Source organism: Notolepis coatsorum, assembly GCF_963971535.1.
Source record: "Notolepis coatsorum genome assembly, chromosome: 18".
Classification (NCBI taxonomy): Eukaryota; Metazoa; Chordata; class Actinopteri; order Aulopiformes; family Paralepididae; genus Notolepis; species Notolepis coatsorum.
In genome coordinates, this window is record NC_140182.1 from 83,809,182 (window position 1) to 83,822,941 (window position 13,760).

General features: G+C 47.3%; 1 pseudogene across 1 annotated transcript in view; it reads left to right on the plus strand.

Moving 5' to 3' along the window:
• LOC311245413 overlaps window positions 1–8,258 on the plus strand; it is a 98,388-nt pseudogene extending 90,130 nt beyond the window's left edge. The window contains exon 9 of the transcript in view: window positions 8,219–8,258. The product of the transcript in view is annotated as an uncharacterized misc_RNA (transcript). The remainder of the gene's footprint in view (window positions 1–8,218) is intronic.
• Window positions 8,259–13,760: the final 5,502 nt, after the last annotated feature.

The window sequence follows — 13,760 nt, forward strand, 5'->3', positions numbered from 1 at the left end:
GAGAGACAGAGAGAGAGAGAGAACATGACACTAGAGAGAGACACTAGAGAGAGAGACACTATAGAGAGACACTAGAGAGAGGCACTAGAGAGACAGACACTAGAGAGATACTAGAGAGAGACACTAGAGAGAGACACTAGAGAGAGGCACTAGAGAGACAGACCCTAGAGAGACATTAGAGAGAGACACTAGAGGCAAACACTAGAGAGAGAGACAATAGAGAGACACTAGAGAGAGTCACTAGAGAGACAGACCCTAGAGAGACACTAGAGAGAGGCACTAGAGAGACAGATACTAGAGAGAGACACTAGAGAGACACTAGAGAGAGGCACTAGAGAGACAGACCCTAGAGAGACATTAGAGAGAGACACTAGAGGCAAACACTAGAGAGAGAGACAATAGAGAGACACTAGAGAGAGTCACTAGAGAGACAGACCCTAGAGAGACACTAGAGAGAGGCACTAGAGAGACAGATACTAGAGAGAGACTAGAGAGAGACACTAGAGAGAGACACTAGAGAGAGGCACTAGAGAGACAGACCCTAGAGAGACATTAGAGAGAGACACTAGAGTCAAACACTAGAGAGAGAGAGACACTAGAGAGACACTAGAGAGAGACACTAGAGAGACACTAGAGAGACACTAGAGAGAGAGACAATATAGAGAGACACTAGAGAGACACTAGAGAGAGGCACTAGAGAGACAGACACTAGAGAGAGAGAGACACTAGAGAGAGAAACACTAAAGAGACACTAGAGAGACACTAGAGAGAGAGACACTAGAGAGAGACACTAGAGAGAGAGACACTAGAGAGAGAGAGAGAGAGATAGAGACAGAGACACAGAGAGAGAGAGAGACAGAGAGAGAGAGAGAACCTACGTCAAATAGAACATTCCACCCCTCATAAATCAAAGTCACAATTTCATTCTAGTAATGAAACCCTTACTAGCTTCATGTGGGGATACTGTGATTGACCTTGCAAATCCCTCCCCTTTTCCTCCTCTCGTCCAATGTCCTGCCTCCTGCTGTGCCACATGTCCTTCCCCCCTCCTAGGCCCTCCCACACCCCTCCCTGTGCGCGCAAGGCGCGGCCGGCCATAGATTGATGGGGGGGCGGTATATAAAGTCATTGACATCAATCTATCGGGACAAATAACAACGTTCTGGAATATTCCAGTAAAAGACGATTATCATAGAATGCCCCAGAATGGACTGTTTTTTACCTCAAAACGGGTGCTTTTCAAAATGCTCTCAAACGGAAATGAAGCGATAAAAAACCAATCTGCCTTGACAGCACTGACTGGAAAAGGATTCTTTGATAAGCGACGGGCAGATTAGACACATAGCCATAATTTAAAACATAGATTAGGCGATATTAACGCTAACATTAAAGTGGATGGTGGCATTGAAGCGCTAACTCTGGCGCCACCTCGTGGCATAGAAAGTGTTAAAGGCACAGTGCCGCAGTTTTCATATTTCATGGACTAGTGTTTTTTGTGTTCTCCCTTAAAGGGACTGTGCCGCTTTTTGTTATATAATAAATATTGCCCTGTTTTTGGCTTACTCTCATACCTGTCTTGTGTTGTGCTATTGGGGTCGGTTCCAAACCATAACAACAGCACACACACACACACACACCTGCTCGTTCTGGCTAAAAATGTTATCTTGAAATGCAAACCATTTCAATCCAAAGGTGGTTGTATCCACCATTTAAAACTACGAGGGTTGTATTTTGTGCTGTGATTTCAAATATTAATTACATTGAAACTATATTTGGACAGCACAAAATAGCCAACATCTCATCATTTTAAAGAGGCACTTCACCATAAAACAATGCTGATTTATTTTGCACATAATCTCACACACATCCAATTAGTTTGACAGTTATTGAGAGTAAATTTGTTTTGAGATTCAAACGGTTTGCATTTCAAGCTAACATACCTGTTAGGTATTTAAAATGTAAAGGTTCATCGTGCAGTTTTGGGGGATAGCAATTTGTTGACATTTGCAGAGCATGCAATGTAATTCTTACAATTATTCTATCTTGTGGCATCATAAATCAAAAAAAAATGTAAGGCACTGGGAAGTGAACCATGTAAAGTCTAGTAGAATGTGTTTATAAATAAGGGCCCTGCCGGGCGGCTACGTGGCATAGTGGGCAAGGCGCTCGCCACGAATGCGGAGATGCTGGCCTCGCCTGTTCGAGCCCAGCACTCCACATTGCTTTCAGTTTAGCTGGTCGTCCGTACTAATACACATTGGCCGTATTAGGGGGTGGGAAACTGATGGGTGGGGATCGGGCGTTGTGGACAGCGACTCCTACAGGTCGGTTGGTGCGCCTGCGCAGTAGAATCAGGAAGTGTCGGGGGCAGCGTGAGCCTCCCACGCGTTACTCCTCGCCACTGAGAGATCGAGCTGCGTAGGTGAAAAGATGCGACTGCTGTTACCTCAAGTACCGGAGGGGACTTGTGCTATGTATGACTTAGTCCACATTGCAGCCGGCTTGTGGGAGGCAAGAAACAGCGTTCGTGACAGGGGAGGGTTGAATTGGATGATACGAAATTGGGATGGGAGAAAATATAGAAAATGGGAGAAAAAGTGGAGAAAATTAAATAAATAAGGGCCCTGCCCAGTCAGGTACCCAATTTTCTTAAGAGGATAGTTAACAATTATATACCATTATACCATACCCCCCCCCCCTTCCAAAACTATATAATGCACCTTTAATTAAAGGCAACGATTTGTATTAGAACTTCCTTCCAATTGGGAACAACTGATCTATGTCTTGCAATTCTATGCCTGAATAGGCGGGGCTTAATGACGTAGGATTCCAAACACGTGAGGCGAACACACGCGTCTTTTTTTTTTTTTTTTGTAGCTGCACATGAAATACCAGCTATCATCAATTGTGCAGTGCACTATCTATAAATGTATAAATTGGCAGTGTTAGCGGGTGGGAAGCCGGCGTGGGTGGGTCCTGGTCGTTGTAAACAGCGACTCCTACAGTTCGGTCGGGGCGCCTGCACAGCAAGGGAAGGATCTGGGAGAGGTAGTGTGACCTTCCACACGTTACACTCTCCCAGTGAGAGTCCGCGCTGCCAGGTGAAAAGAAGCGGTGGGCTGGGTACACATGTGTCGGAGGAAGCATGTGATAGTCTCCGCCCTCCCAGACCGACGGTAGGGGGTAGAGTGCGCAACGACCAGGAAGAGGATTGGGAATTGGCATAACGACTAACATTGGGATGGGAGAAAAACGGAAAAAAGGAGGAAAAAGATAATAATAATAAAATAAAAAAATAGACTAATAAAAAAAGAGTCAAATAGAATAGACTGAGTAAAATGATGCAGCAGTGCAATAAAATAGTTCAATAAAATAAAATAGCCCTCATTTACAATACAATAATCACAGTGTTGATGTAATGAGTATATGCGGCAACAGAGCAATGCAGTTCTAAATTACAACGGAGCAGTGCATCGCTCTTAACACTTTGAGTTTCTTTACAAAGTTCAGTTCTAAATTACTTTAGAAAACAACAGAGCAGTGCATCACTCTTTTTTTGTTCATATTTCAAGGGGATTTTATGAACTTCCAGGGTATTCCTGTTAATCTCCCACCTTCATAGTCACTATGAGGGGGCTAGAAGGTGTGTGTGTGTGTGTGTGTGTGTGTGTGTGTCTGCGAGGGAGAAAGAGAGAGAGCAAGTGAGCATGCAAATGGAAAATGGTGCATTTATATATAGCTTTAAAAAAAAATTTCCTCACATTCACACATTCACGGTGGAGGCAACCATGCAAGGTGCCACCCTGCTCATCGGGAGCAATTAGGGGTCTTGCTCAAGGACACTTTGACATGCTGCCCGGGAGGAGCGGGAATCAAACCAGGAACCTTCCGATTACTAGATGATCCTCTACCTCCTGAGCCACTGTTGTCCCCATGCATGTGTACTATGAAGTCAATATTGTGTATTACGCCTACAATAAACCGTATCCTGGGACAACTTGCATACATTTGATACCAAAAGATTCACAAAATGACAACAACAGTGTTACAGTGATAACACTACCATCCCAGAGGGAGAAGAGTCTTGAAATCCTCCGAAATTCCTCGTTTCCACTTTTGACTATTCATTGACCCACGCATAGTGGGCTGAGCTGAGACATACAGGGACCTTGCCAGTATTGACAGTAACTTTCAGGGTTTGAATATCTTTAAATATATATATTATAGGGCTGACCCCTATTAGTCGACTAATCGGTCGAAAGGAGCCGTAGTCAACTGGCCAACCTCTTAGTCGAATATATATTAAAAAATATATATATATTTATACTTTTTTTTTTGTATCATTCTTTCCAAAAGAAAAGAGGCCTAGAAGCGTGGCTAACGCTAATGGCACGCATACCAGAGGCTAACTGCCTACGAAAACAGGCACAGAGGCACTGAAAGAGGATTTCACCCATCTAATGAACGCACTAGACTAGACAAATATCAAGATGTATCCATCAGTGGACCAATTGCATGCTTTTTTTTTTGACCAATAGTCGACCAATGGCACATTTTGGCCAATCATAGTTGACCATCCAAATCCTTAGTCGGGGACAGCCCTTATTATAAATCTTTTCCTCTCCAGTTTTAGATTGAAGTGATACAAGATACAAGATACAAGAGTTTTATTTGTCACGGCATACAAGTATACAATGAAATGCGGGGGGTCTTGCCCGCAACAATGTGCATAATTACAATAGTAATATATAATAAGAATCCAATAGAACGACATTGTGCAATAACAAGTAACAAAGTACGGCATATCGGTATCTGTACATGAGTTATTTACAGAGCATGGTAGGACATGCTAGGTCCTGTGGTAGTGCAATACACTGTTAGCTACGGATGAGGCACTGGGTCTTTATGTACACTGCTATACAATGCTATATCTTACAATCTCAAGCTATACTATACTATTCTTTTTTTTTTATCTACTTTTTCTCCCATTTTCTATTTTTCTCCCATCCCAATTTTCGTATCGTCCAATTCTACCCTCCCCTGTCTCGAACGTTGTTAGGCCATGCCTCCCACAAGCCGGCTGAAATGTGGACTAAGCCTTACATCACGTGTCCCCTCCGGTACTTGAGGAAGCAGCAGTCGCATCTTTTCACCTGTACAGCGCGATCTCTCAGCGTCGGGGGTCTGCGTTTGGAGGGCACGCCGCCCCCGTCGCTTCCTGATTCTGCTGCGCAGGCGCACCAACCGACCTGTAGGAGTCGCTGTCCACAACGTCCGATCCCCACCCATCAGCTTCCCACCCCCTAATACTGCCAATTGTATTAGTATGAACGACCAGCCAAGCTGATAGCAATGCGGAGAGCTGGGCTCGAACCCAGCGTCTCCTGCATTGATGGTGAGCGCCTTGCCCACTGCACCACCTAGCCGCCCCATACTATACTATTCTTAAAGTGACCTTTCCTTCTGTAAAGTGACCATAAGTGTGAGCGTGTGCAGCATGAGTGTGTGTGTGCTCATGTTAAAGTGGCTGCTAGTGTGTGAGCGTGTACAGTGTGTGTGTTGTGTGTGTGCTCATGTGTGCTTGTGCGTGGAGAGTTCAGAGTTCAAGGCTCTGATGGCCTGGGGGAAGAAGCTGAGCCGAAGTCTCTCTGTCCTAGTTACTGGTGTTCGCAAGCGTTTGCCTGACCGCAGCAGCATGAACAGGCTGTTGTTGGGGTGGTGAGGGTCTTTCATTATCCTGCAGGCTCTGGATTTGCACCTCTTGTTGTATAGGACCTGCAGGGTTGGTAGTGCAATACCTGTGGTACGCTCGGCTGAGCGCACCACTCTCTGTAGGGCCTTCTTGTCCTGTGCCGTGCTGTTTCCATACCAGGCAGTGATGTTTCCAGTCAAGATGCTCTCTACAGCTCCGGAGTAGAAGGACTGGAGTATCTTCCCAGATACTCTGAACTTCCTTAACTGGTGGTAGAGGCTCTGCTTCGCCTTTTTTACGACTGAGTCTATGTGTGTTGTCCATGTCAGGTCCTCTGAGATGTGGACCCCCAGGTACTTGAAGCTGCTCACCCTGTCCACGGTAGCCCCGTTTATCCTCAGTGGTGTGTGTGTCTCCTGCTGTGTTCTCCTAAAATCCACGATAACGTTCAAATCTGACTTTAACCCTTTCACTACCACACTACAAAGGGTTAACACTTTCACTACCACACTACAGAAGGTTAACCCTTTCACTACCACACTACAAAGGGTTAAAGCTTTCACTACCACACTACAGAAGGTTAACCTTTCACTATCACACTAGACGGTTAACCCTTTCACTACCACACTACAGAAGGTTAACCCTTTCACTACCACACTACAAAGGGTTAAAGCTTTTACTACCACACTACAGAAGGTTAACCTTTGAAGTGTCTTTCCTTCATTCATGTATCTCTATCTAAGTTCATTGATCGTATAGTGTTTTATATCACCCTTCCCTCTGCATTGGTTTAGGTATTTTCAGATGTTCGGTTTCAAGTAAGAGGAGACTGACGATATGGTCAAAATCAACTGCGGTGTTTTATTAATACCATAGCTTAGGAATCAACAAGGTCATCGTCTCTTTGGTTCAATCTAATTGTCTCTTTCATTCAATCTAATCGTCTCTTGGTGCTGTTCGCTGTCTCAGGTTGTCCATGGCCAACACGCGGCTTCTCTTTGTGATGGTTGCCAAGGCAACCTTGGGTCTCCGTCAGTCTCAGCGCTCAAGCAAGGAGCGCTTGATTTCATCTCTCTCCGTGGCAGGATCTCCTGCTGCGAAGCGATCTTCTGTCATTGGGTGTCAGTGGCTCTGTGTCACGGCTTGGCTCTCAGGATCCTTCTCCATCTCCTCTGAGTGTCTTGCTCGGCTCTCGAGTTCTGTGTGTCTCTCCAGTCTCCAGGTTTCCAGGTTTCCTTCGCTCAGCCGGTGTGTGTGGCGTGTCTCTCCAGGTTCCTTCTGGTGTGAGTCGTGTGTCTAATGAGTCGCCATCCGCCCTTTTTATCAGAGGAGAGAGAGAGAGAGAGAGAGGGAGGGGGAGACAGAGAGCGAGAGGGGGGGGGGAGACCCTGCCTGCCTATCCACGTCCACTTATTTTTGGTCACATTCCAGCAGAAACATGTCTGAGGGTGTCCTGTGACCACATGTTTCGCTGACACAACCTCCTGGGTCCTCTGACAACGGTTTTCACAGTTTGAATCTGCTGACACTTTAATCATTACTTAATGAGAGGGTAGTTTTTCACTGAGTAATACAACATCATGCTTGTGACTAAAAGGTTTACATAGTCTAGATAAGAACCAGACTACTTTTTCAGACAGTGCCCAGATAACAAACCATATGCCTATTGGGTTCTTTAATAGAACACCTTATTTACTGATTAAATAATGTGACCAATAGTTGTATAGTTTTACCTTCTAATATTTAAGAGTTTTTATTCTTTACTGTGACTAAGTTATTCTAATAGTTTATGCCTACATGTAACCTATGAAATTGCTAAATCTTTTAGTATATATTTCCAAATAGCCTGTGTCACCTTTCTGACCTCTGGGTTAGTCAGCAGCTGCCGTGTTGTAACTTGAAAGTCCTTACTTAGGGTAAATATGACCTTTTATGATCTCACCGGTTATTCTGAGTTTTTAGTTCCTGTTTCAACGAGAATGATCTCCTCGCTTTTCAGTTGGAGGTGGCCTAAACCACAGCTGCTAACCAGTGGAATGTGCATTAACATCATAAACAGTCTTTTGCCCTCCAGATTGTCGGTGCATTGGCTGAGTGCGGGGTGATCTCCCTCTCAAGCTTCACTATAGCCAATTTTGTCTTTCTAATCATTACCTTGTACATTTTACTTGCATTTATTCATGTTTTCATTTAGAAATATACGACACCTTTCACTATCACACTAGACGGTTAACCCTTTCACTACCACACTACAAAGGGTTAAAGCTTTCACTACCACACTACAGACGGTTAACCCTAAAGGGTTAAATTGTACAAGAAGATGAGAGAGACATATTCTTCTTCAGCTGTTTATTTAGTAAGAAAATGCGTGGCAGTTACAGGTACTCACTGGGAAGGCAAGATTTCCATACACTCCGGTCTGCTCATCTAATGCTCTTCATCACATCTGTAAAAGGAGTTGTTGAAAGTTTGGTTCTTTCAAACCCTGTTGTGAATGTATTACGACACCTGTGTCCCCTGGTCCAGGAGCCCCACGTCAAAACATCCCATGACCTCTTGTAACTGAGGGGTACAATTCCCTGACTGTATTGATAAGTATGGTATCATTAAACCACTACCGCTTTATGTACTTTAACTACTGGCCACACAGTACATGATATAGATATGATGAACACTTTCCCACCATGAAACCAAGTCCACACAAATGTATAAGTCGAATATTTAATATATAGCAAAGGGTATATACAACGTTCACTTAATGACATTTATGATTTGAATGCACTTGTAAGGCAAATGAGTATTCGTAGGCAAATCAACATTGAATGTCCAATCTCTGGTTACGCAGGAAGCAAGTATACAACCTGGTTCTTTAGGGAACTATAGCGATGGTACTTAATGATTATAGCTGGATATACTAAAGGGGGGTCCTGCTGGTTGTAAGTCAGTAGGGGGGGGGGTTAGGAGAGCCGCCGGCGATATCCCATCTGGCCAACGATTTCTTGGGAGAATTCAGAGTGCTGAACACGGTGCCCACAGAACCTTGGTCCACAGATGAATACAGTTGGGCCCTCTTGTAGACGGTAGCTGCCGGTCCACAACGAAGAGACGTGAGGCGACCTCACTCGGGGTAGAGCGCCGTCTCACCTGGACTCCTCTCGGGGGGTAGTTCCAACACTCACCAGTGTTGGCTGTTATCCATGGCATAAATCAAAGCACCCAAAGCAAGTAGATAATCCAAGCCGTGTAGGGCTCGCCGTCGTCCGGGTAAGGTAATCCAATGTGCAGGTCCACTCGTCCTAGCCCAGAACTCCTCGGATGAAAGCACCACACGTGGTCTGCCCAGCCTGGTTAAGACTCTAGATAACGCGAGGAAACGATGGGGGTACTACTCACTGTATAACTCTAACCGAACGATGCACCATACATAATAGACTATTATTAACTTAATAGAAATACGTCCCACTCGACGGTATAGTGCCAAACTATGACAATTCAACTATTAATCCACACGATGTCTCAATGCCATTCTGAGGCCAAGTTGACCATACTGCACCACACGTGTATCGTGGGTGAGGCTTAACGTCTTGCCATTAGGTTGGAGGGTAAAGAACTAAGGGCTAAGGGACTAAAATAAAGTTCTACTTTACTTGCGCCATATATATATGCGCTGTGAACAAATAGTACCATTCGTATTTCGCCAGACGTATTCCTACGCGGAACCGGGCTAGTAACGACATGTTCGTCGGCACGATTGAACTTGAACCAAGGGGCTTGGCTGCTGGCGCCAAGTTCTTGTCCAATGAGAGAATGAAACTATTATGGGCTGTTAGTAGACTAAAGGGATATTCAGTGTATATGTACAAGGAATATACAAGGGATATCAAACGATATACAAATACTATTAAATATCCATAAATAAATATATATATTCGGTTTAATCTGATCCTTCACAACAGCCGCCCCCTAATTAGTCCCACCTAATTAGCTAAGCAGAGACAGATTAACCGCACTGTCTACCACTCAAGGTCCGCTGTAAGGGTCAGTCAACTCACAAAGTCGTGGGGTCATGGTCGTCATCGATAGTGTCTGGGAGTCTGGGCAGTTCTATTAGCCTCGCCACGGGTCGTATGTAAGTTCGCCCTTGGACGAGCACCTCAGCTGCTCGGACCTTGCCATCGGCACCGGTGATCACTTTGCTTACGCGGCCAGCCGGCCACATAGCTCTGGGTAGTGACTGGTCGATAATCATGACGACTGTTCCTTCTGTCAAATTGTCTCTCTCTTTTACCCACTTCTGGCGGGTCTGTAGAGACGGTAGGTAGTGGAGTAGAAAGCTGTTCCAAAACTTGTCAGCTAGTACTTGACTGTACCTCCACATTCTTCGGCCGTTCGCTTCTTCAGGCCTGTACATTGTCTGGGGTAGCGCGGGGTCCAGCCGCCCCATCAAGAGTGTGTTGGGGGTGACTGGGTCGACATCTGCTATATCACTGGAGACGTAGCCGAGGGGCTTGGAGTTCAATACTCCCTCGATCTCCGTGAGGACTGTCATTAGGACTTCTTCCGCTACAGTCTGGGCCCCAAGTACGGCGTACAGGGCTGTCTTTATAGAACGTACTTCTCGTTCCCAGGTTCCACCGAAGTGGGGTGCGTTCGGGGGATTAAACTGGAAGTCAATCTGGGATGGAGCGAGGTGGGTCTTAAGTTTTGGGCCCATAGCTTGGAAGCTCTCTCTCAGCTCTCTTTCTCCGCCTTTGAAGTTTGTCCCGTGATCAGACAACAATGTAGACGGTTTTCCTTTCCGTGATGTGAATCTTCGGAAGGCCATAAGGAATGAGTCTGTGCTCATGGTTGGAAGGAGTTCGATATGTATCGCTCTGGTGGTCATGCATTTGAATACAATACCCCACCGCTTCTCGGTTCCTCTTCCTTTCTTTATATACAACGGGCCAAAACAGTCCATGCCTGTGGAGTGGAATGGCTTGTCGCCGAGTCGGAGGCGACAGGGAGGTAGGTCAGCCATCCGGGGTATGCTGGGCTGCGCGCGCCACTTTCGGCAGTCTAGACAGGTTCGCTGGAAGCGTCGCACTGCTTCTCTTCCTTGAAGTATCCAATAGCGACGTCTGATCTCCGCGAAGACTCTCTCTGCTCCTGCGTGGTGTACATCCTCGTCGTATTTCTTTATGATCAGCTCTGTGACCTTGTGTCGGCTGTTCAAGACTATCGGGTACTTAACGTCATCCGGTAGATTGGGGGCCCTCCGCAGACGACCACCCACTCTGATGAGATTATGGGCGTCGCTCTCGGGTGCCAGGTGGAGCAATCTGCTGTCTGATGGGACGGGCTTTCCTCCCTGTAGACAGTCTAGCTCGTCGGGGAACGAGTCTCTCTGGGCTCGTTGTAGTAGAAGAAGTTCTGCTTCTTCGTAGTCAGCTGCTGAAATGTCGGCAGTGGGCTGAATCTCTGGGTGGTGCCACAGAATTGTCTTTAGTTGCGCACTCTGTAGGGTGAGGCAATCATCTATGTTGGGGTCTGTGGAGGCGACTGTGCTCAGTCCACAGAACATAGGTTTCTTGTTCTCAGCCTCCTCTTTACTCGCCTCCCGTGGGGTGGGCGTAGGCCACTCTCCTTCCGGGAGCTTGAGGAACTCTGGTCCGTCACTGTAGATGTTGTGACGGGTGAGGTCATCTAGGGACATTCCCCGGGTGATGACGTCAGCTGGGTTGTGTTTGGTGTCCACATACTGCCAGCTCGCTGCTTCTGTTAACTCTTGAATCTCTGTGACTCTGACTCCCACGAAGACCTTGTATCTGCATGAATCAGACTTGATCCATGTGAGTACTGTCGTGGAATCTGACCACAAGATTGTTCTGTGCACCGGAATGGTGAGTTCACGTTGGATTAACGTGGCTAGATGCGCTCCTGCTAGGGCTGCGCAGAGCTCTAGACGCGGGATAGATTGTTGCTTTCGTGGGGCTATTCTTGAGCGAGCCAGGATGAAGGCGGTGTGTATCTCTCCTCCCTTCTCTTGGGCACGCAAGTAGGCCACTGATCCATAGGCTACTTCGGAGGCGTCGCTGAAGACGTGTAGATCTATCTTGCATGTCTCTGGCCTCACTGTGGGTGGGAAGTAGCTGCGGCGTATATTGACGCCTGGGAGTGAGCGGAGTTCCGTCTCCCACTCTCTCCATGTGGAGGCAAGGGGTGCGGGTATTGGGTCGTCCCAGCCCTGGTCCTTGTCCCATAGTGCTCGTACAATCATCTTTGCCCTGGTGGTGTAAGGTAGAATACATCCCAACGGGTCATATTGTCTGGCGAGTGTTCTGTACACACTCCGTCTGGTGGTCGGTATCGCCGTCGACCTTCCCTGCTCCGTGGTCAGGGGTTTGTGTCTATAGTGGAGCGAGTCTGTTTTGAAGCGCCAGACTAGTCCTAGTGTCATTTCTTGGGCTTCTCCTGGGATTGTCGCCATCCAGGTCTCGCTGCTGGCAGCCTTGTCCGCGGGGGAGAGGCTGCGCAATACGTGCGGGTCGCTGCTGGCCCACTGCCTGAGATCAAAGCCGCCTTTGATCAGAGAGGCGCGTAGCTTGAGTAGGAGAGCCTCGGCTTCTTCTTGAGTCGAAACGCTTTGTAAACAGTTGTCCACGTAGAAACTGTTCTTCACACTGTGTCGGACCTCTTCATCTGCTGCTGGGTCCTCTGCGACGTGTTTCTGTAGTGCAAATGTAGCACAGCACGGGCTGCATGTAGTTCCGAAAGGGAGGACTTCCCATTGATAGATGGCGGGGTGCTCATCTCCGATCCTCTCTCTCCATAGGAACCGCAGCAGGGGCTTGTCCTCCTCCACTAGTCTCACCTGCAGGAACATCCCTTTGATATCCCCGCTGATAGCCACCTTGTCCTGGCGGAAGCGTAGTAGCACGCCTAGTAGAGAGGGGCCGAGTGTGGGGCCGGGCAAGAGCTCTTTATTCAGATTTTGGGATCCGATCTGGTAGCTGCAGTTAAACACAATGCGATCCTTGCCGTTGTGGTGGACCTTGTGGTGCGGCACGTACCATGATTCGGTCGTCTGATCGGCCTCTTTAATGTCAATCTTTGTCACGTGTCCCGCTGTGATTAGCTTCTCAATCTCAGCGCGGTACACACTCTCTTGAGCGGGGTCTTTGGCTAGGCGCCACTCTGTGTTCAATAGATACCGCTCCGTAGCGTCTTTCTTTGCGTGAAAGGTGGGCATTCCCTCCCGCCTCAGGAGTGGAGTTGCGTATCTCATCACTCCGCTGGCTGTGACTCTCTTTGTCCCCTGCTCGAGGAGGTTTATGGCGTAAATGTCTTCTTTAGAACGAATGTCTTTCTTTTCGTTCTTAAAGGGCATTGTCTCTAGTGTCCATAGCCTCTCGACATGCTGCAGGAGAGTGGTGTCTTCTTCTGTCACTCTGGAGTGGAGGCAGCTAGTGGCTGCTGTTCGGTTAAGAGATTTAGCGAGGGGGCCTTGTAATGTCCATCCTAGGCGGGTCTCGACTGCTGCAGGACAGCCTCTGGGTCCTGTATGGACCCGGTCTATCGGGACTATGAGGTCTGCATGGTCGGAGCCTATCAGCAGGGTCGGGGTGGCGCCGTCTATGAGCGGGATAGGTAGTTGACGCAGGTGCACATATTTATCCGTCAGTTTGGCGATGGGGTAGGTGTACTGTGATAGTCCTATTTCTTGGCTGGTGAAAGCATTTGTAATCCTATACCGTCGCTCTGGCTGCCCGCTTGCTGCGATAGTGAAGGAGACATTCTCGCCTTTTATCGTCTTTAAATCTCTTCTTATTGTCCGAATCGTCATTTGGTTCTCGCTCCCCCGCAGTCCCAGCTGGGCCGCAGCGGACGCGAGCAGAAGGGTCTTCTCTGACCCGTCATCAAGGACGGCGTAAGTGTCCATGACTTTATCTTGGTAGCTCAATGTTACACGGACTACCTTTAAGAGCACTTGGGCGCCGCTGCTGCTGGCGGGGTCAATGTACATGACACTTGCCTTTGTGCTGCTCGATGGTGCAGGTGCAGGCTTTCTTCTGTTACTGTCGTGTAG